Genomic DNA, 7,388 nt, shown 5'->3' on the forward strand with positions numbered 1-7,388 from the left:
CATGCTTAAGAAAAAACAACGTTCCATTACCGTTTTCCGTTGAAATAAATTATTTTACTGGTAATCAATTTCAAAAATTTACTTATCTCGGCTTTTCGACCACAATTCCATTCCCCGAAAACATTTTATCATTACATTTGGGAGAGTACGTGTATGGTTTTGCATTTTAAAAGGTTCCTAAAGACGTTACATCCCATTCGTGACCGGGACGCTTCGCAGTGGAACATTTTAATTATTCTAAAACAAATGGCGCCAAATTCAATAGGGACAGTAAGATTTTTACTCGCGGTTTTGCAAAATGATGTAATGTCAAGTGTACTTTAGTCAACCGTCGTATTGTTCTTTTTCATAGTTCAGGGCATGATCAGTGTTACTGCCCAATTTCTCTCTCTAGTTTCTAGCAATGGTTAGAGACTATTTGATATGGCACGGACAACGTTATATACATTTGTAAATTCTAAGTAGCACAAAAGGAAAAAATGCAATTTTTTTATATTTTGGTTTGAATTAAATAAACTAATGATTGTAGTTATAACGCACAGAAAGTCAAGGGAATGGCACCAGTAATGAGCAGCAAAAAGAGAGGAAAGTTTGCTTCAAGTTAGCAGAGGGACATGGTAGTGAAAATGGTAATCTAGAATTTTGTTCGTTCAAACCTTAATATATCATGAAAAATTCAAGTGAGGAGGCGGCACTACCAAGAAAGATTGGTTTTGGCAGATAACAGCGAAAAAAATGTTCTACACACACTGGGACTATGGGAGAGTTTCAAGGCCGAGGTCGCACATGATGAAATTTCAACTCCAGTTTACATCAATTCTCCCTGGTCGTACTAGTAGCAGGTTAAGCTATAGTTTGCTCAGGTCCTGTTAGTCTCGAAAGGGTTATATAGTGCTTGAAACTTTAAAAAGGTTCTTGTCATGGCTAAACAGACCGCTATTACAGTTTTTTATTGTTTTATAGGTTATTTTGACACGTTATCTCCCAAAAGTAATTAATGTAATGATAAAATGTTTTCGGGGAATGGAATTGTGGTCGAAAAGCCGAGATAAGTAAATTTTTGAAATTGATTAGCAGTAAAATAATTTATTTCAACAGAAAACGGTAATGGAACGTTGTTTTTTCTTAAGCATGCATTTAAGTTTCAATTAAAAAGAAAAATTAATATCTGATCCTTCAGACAAGTGATAACCTCAGTCTTATCGATACTTTTTAGGTCTTGATTCTAATCAAGACATTTCTGATTAATATCTGTTCCTTCAGTCTTCATTTTACTTAAGAATGTTAAGAAACTGTTTTACATTTTCAAAATCTGCACTAAGCAGAAACATATATAAAGGGGACCATAAATTTAGCTCAATCAGACATTTATTTTAATGATACTTAAAAAAACGTAAATCAATAAAAGTTAGTATTCTTATTGTAATTAACATAATACATTTTTTTACCCCAGAAATAGGACCAAATGGAAAATTTTACAAAATTTTTAAAAATGCTGATTTATGTCCGTTTAACATTTAGCTCAAAATTGTCATAAGGCCAATATGAAATTCGGATATCCTTAAAACTTCACAAAGACGATCCGAGATTGTCAATTTCAAACTTTTATGTAGCAAAAGTACCTACAAGCACCCAGAGCAAGTACCTACAAGCACCTGGAGCAAGTACCTACAAGCACCCGGGGCAAGTACCTACAAGCACCCACAAGCACACACAAGTACCCAGAAGTACCTACAAGCACCCGGGGCAAGTACCTACAAGTACCCACAAGCATCCACAAGTACCTACAAGCACCCACAAGTACCCACAAGCAACCACAAGTACCCACAAGTACCCACAAGTACCCACAAGCACCCACAAACACCCACAAGTACCTACAAGCACCCACAAGCACCCACAAGTACCTACAAGCACCCACAAGTACCTACAAGCACCCACAAGTACCTACAAGCACCCACAAGTACCTACAAGCACCCACAAGTACCTACAAGCACCTACAAACACCTACAAGCACCCACAAGCACCTACAAGCACCCACAAGTACCCACAAGCACCTACAAGCACCCACAAGTACCTACAAGCACCCACAAGTATCACAAGCACCTAAAAGCATCCACAAGCACCTAAAGGCGTCCACAAGCACCTACAAGCACCCACAAGCACCTACAAGCACCCACAAGCACCCACAAGCACCTACAAGCACCCACAAGTACCTTCAAGCACCCACAAGCACCTACAAGCACCCATAAGCACCCACAAGAACCCACAAGCACCCACAAGAACCCACAAGCACCCACAAGTACCTACAAGCACGCACAATTACCTACAAGCAGGCAAAATTACCTACTAGCAGGCACAAGTACCTACAAGCACCCACAAGTACCTACAAGCACCCACAAGTACCTACAAGCACCCACAAGTACCTACAAGCACCCACAAGTACCTACAAGCACCCACAAGTACCTACAAGCACCCACAAGTACCTACAAGCACCCACAAGTACCTACAAGCACCCACAAGTACCTACAAGCACCCACAAGTACCTACAAGCACCCACAAGTACCTACAACACCTACAAGTACCTACAAGCAACCACAAGTACCTACAAGCACCCACAAGTACCTACAAGCACCCACAAGTACCTACAAGCACCCACAAGTACCTACAAGCACCCACAAGTACCTACAAGCACCCACAAGTACCTACAAGCACCCACAAGTACCTACAAGCACCCACAAGTACCTACAAGCACCCACAAGTACCTACAAGCACCCACAAGTACCTACAAGCACCCTCAAGTACCTACAAGCACCCACAAGTACCTACAACACCCACAAGTACCTACAAGCACCCACAAGTACCTACAAGCACCCACAAGTACCTACAAGCACCCACAAGTACCTACAAGCACCCACAAGTACCTACAAGCACCCACAAGTACCTACAAGCACCCACAAGTACCTACAAGCACCCACAAGTACCCACAAGCACCCACAAGTTCCTTCAAGCACCCACAAGTACCTACAAGCACCCACAAGCACCCTTAAGTACCTACAAGCACCCACAAGTACCCACAAGCACCCACAAGTGCCCACAAGCACCCACAAGTACCAATAAGCACCCACAAGCACCCACAAGTACCTACAAGCACCCACAAGTACCTACATGCACCCACAAGTACCTACAAGCACCCACAAGTACCTACAAGCACCCACAAGTACCTACAAGCACCCACAAGTACCTACAAGCACCCACAAGTACCTACAAGCACCCACAAGTACCCACAAGCACCCACAAGTACCCACAAGCACCCACAAGTGCCCACAAGCACCCACAAGTACCAATAAGCACCCACAAGCACCCACAAGTACCTACAAGCACGCACAATTACCTACAAGCAGGCAAAATTACCTACAAGCAGGCACAAGTACCTACAAGCACCCACAAGTACCTACAAGCACCCACAAGTACCTACAAGCACCCACAAGTACCTACAAGCACCCTCAAGTACCTACAAGCACCCACAAGTACCTACAAGCACCCACAAGCACACACAAGTACCTACAAGCACCCGGGGCAAGTACCTACAAGCACCCACAAGCATCCACAAGTACCTACAAGCACCCACAAGTACCCACAAGCAACCACAAGTACCCACAAGTACCTACAAGCACCCACAAGTACCCACAAGTACCCACAAGCACCCACAAACACCCACAAGTACCTACAAGCACCCACAAGCACCCACAAGTACCTACAAGCACCCACAAGTACCTACAAGCACCCACAAGTACCTACAAGCACCCACAAGTACCTACAAGCACCCACAAGTACCTACAAGCACCTACAAACACCTACAAGCACCCACAAGCACCTACAAGCACCCACAAGTACCCACAAGCACCTACAAGCACCCACAAGTACCTACAAGCACCCACAAGTATCACAAGCACCTAAAAGCATCCACAAGCACCTAAAGGCATCCACAAGCACCTACAAGCACCCACAAGCACCTACAAGCACCCACAAGCACCCACAAGCACCTACAAGCACCCACAAGTACCTTCAAGCACCCACAAGCACCTACAAGCACCCATAAGCACCCACAAGAACCCACAAGCACCCACAAGAACCCACAAGCACCCACAAGTACCTACAAGCACGCACAATTACCTACAAGCAGGCAAAATTACCTACAAGCAGGCACAAGTACCTACAAGCACCCACAAGTACCTACAAGCACCCACAAGTACCTACAAGTACCCACAAGTACCTACAAGCACCCACAAGTACCTACAAGCACCCACAAGTACCTACAAGCACCCACAAGTACCTACAAGCACCCACAAGTACCTACAAGCACCCACAAGTACCTACAAGCACCCACAAGTACCTACAACACCTACAAGTACCTACAAGCACCCACAAGTACCTACAAGCACCCACAAGTACCTACAAGCACCCACAAGTACCTACAAGCACCCACAAGTACCTACAAGCACCCACAAGTACCTACAAGCACCCACAAGTAGCCTACAAGCACCCACAAGAACCTACAAGCACCCACAAGTACCTACAAGCACCCACAAGTACCTACAAGCACCCACAAGTACCTACAAGCACCCACAAGTACCTACAAGCACCCACAAGTACCTACAAGCACCCACAAGTACCTACAACACCCACAAGTACCTACAAGCACCCACAAGTACCTACAAGCACCCACAAGTACCTACAAGCACCCACAAGTACCTACAAGCACCCACAAGTACCTACAAGCACCCACAAGTACCTACAAGCACCCACAAGTACCCACAAGCACCCACAAGTTCCTTCAAGCACCCACAAGTACCTACAAGCACCCACAAGCACCCTTAAGTACCTACAAGCACCCACAAGTACCCACAAGCACCCACAAGTGCCCACAAGCACCCACAAGTACCAATAAGCACCCACAAGCACCCACAAGTACCTACAAGCACCCACAAGTACCTACATGCACCCACAAGTACCTACAAGCACCCACAAGTACCTACAAGCACCCACAAGTACCTACATGCACCCACAAGTACCTACAAGCACCCACTAGTACCTACAAGCACCCACTAGTACCTACAAGCACCCACTAGTACCCACAAGCACCTACAAGCACCCACAAGTACCTACTAGCACACACAGGTACCTACTAGCACCCACAAGTACCTACAAGCACCCACAAGTACCTACAAGCACCCACAAGTACCTACAAGCACCCACAAGTACCTACAAGCAGCCACAAGTACCTACAAGCACCCACAAGTACCTACAAGCACCCACAAGTACCTAAAAGCACCCACAAGTACCTACAAGCACCCACAAGTACCTACAAGCACCCACAAGTTCCTTCAAGCACCCACAAGTACCTACAAGCACCCACAAGCACCCTTAAGTACCTACAAGCACCCACAAGTACCTACAAGCACCCACAAGTACCCACAAGCACCCACAAGTTCCTTCAAGCACCCACAAGTACCTACAAGCACCCACAAGCACCCTTAAGTACCTACAAGCACCCACAAGTACCCACAAGCACCCACAAGTGCCCACAAGCATCCACAAGTACCAATAAGCACCCACAAGCACCCACAAGTACCTACAAGCACCCACAAGTACCTACATGCACCCACAAGTACCTACAAGCACCCACAAGTACCTACAAGCACCCACAAGTACCTACAAGCACCCACAAGTACCTACAAGCACCCACAAGTACCTACAAGCACCCACAAGTACCCACAAGCACCCACAAGTACCCACAAGCACCCACAAGTGCCCACAAGCACCCACAAGTACCAATAAGCACCCACAAGCACCCACAAGTACCTACAAGCACGCACAATTACCTACAAGCAGGCAAAATTACCTACAAGCAGGCACAAGTACCTACAAGCACCCACAAGTACCTACAAGCACCCACAAGTACCTACAAGCACCCACAAGTACCTACAAGCACCCTCAAGTACCTACAAGCACCCACAAGTACCTACAAGCACCCACAAGCACACACAAGTACCTACAAGCACCCGGGGCAAGTACCTACAAGCACCCACAAGCATCCACAAGTACCTACAAGCACCCACAAGTACCCACAAGCAACCACAAGTACCCACAAGTACCTACAAGCACCCACAAGTACCCACAAGTACCCACAAGCACCCACAAACACCCACAAGTACCTACAAGCACCCACAAGCACCCACAAGTACCTACAAGCACCCACAAGTACCTACAAGCACCCACAAGTACCTACAAGCACCCACAAGTACCTACAAGCACCCACAAGTACCTACAAGCACCTACAAACACCTACAAGCACCCACAAGCACCTACAAGCACCCACAAGTACCCACAAGCACCTACAAGCACCCACAAGTACCTACAAGCACCCACAAGTATCACAAGCACCTAAAAGCATCCACAAGCACCTAAAGGCATCCACAAGCACCTACAAGCACCCACAAGCACCTACAAGCACCCACAAGCACCCACAAGCACCTACAAGCACCCACAAGTACCTTCAAGCACCCACAAGCACCTACAAGCACCCATAAGCACCCACAAGAACCCACAAGCACCCACAAGAACCCACAAGCACCCACAAGTACCTACAAGCACGCACAATTACCTACAAGCAGGCAAAATTACCTACAAGCAGGCACAAGTACCTACAAGCACCCACAAGTACCTACAAGCACCCACAAGTACCTACAAGTACCCACAAGTACCTACAAGCACCCACAAGTACCTACAAGCACCCACAAGTACCTACAAGCACCCACAAGTACCTACAAGCACCCACAAGTACCTACAAGCACCCACAAGTACCTACAAGCACCCACAAGTACCTACAACACCTACAAGTACCTACAAGCACCCACAAGTACCTACAAGCACCCACAAGTACCTACAAGCACCCACAAGTACCTACAAGCACCCACAAGTACCTACAAGCACCCACAAGTACCTACAAGCACCCACAAGTAGCCTACAAGCACCCACAAGAACCTACAAGCACCCACAAGTACCTACAAGCACCCACAAGTACCTACAAGCACCCACAAGTACCTACAAGCACCCACAAGTACCTACAAGCACCCACAAGTACCTACAAGCACCCACAAGTACCTACAACACCCACAAGTACCTACAAGCACCCACAAGTACCTACAAGCACCCACAAGTACCTACAAGCACCCACAAGTACCTACAAGCACCCACAAGTACCTACAAGCACCCACAAGTACCCACAAGCACCCACAAGTTCCTTCAAGCACCCACAAGTACCTACAAGCACCCACAAGCACCCTTAAGTACCTACAAGCACCCACAAGTACCCACAAGCACCCACA

This window comes from Phalangium opilio, unplaced genomic scaffold (genome assembly GCF_054372755.1).
Source record: "Phalangium opilio isolate 3A_F unplaced genomic scaffold, DU_Popi_V2 ptg000063l_1, whole genome shotgun sequence".
In the NCBI taxonomy this organism is placed as follows: domain Eukaryota; kingdom Metazoa; phylum Arthropoda; class Arachnida; order Opiliones; family Phalangiidae; genus Phalangium; species Phalangium opilio.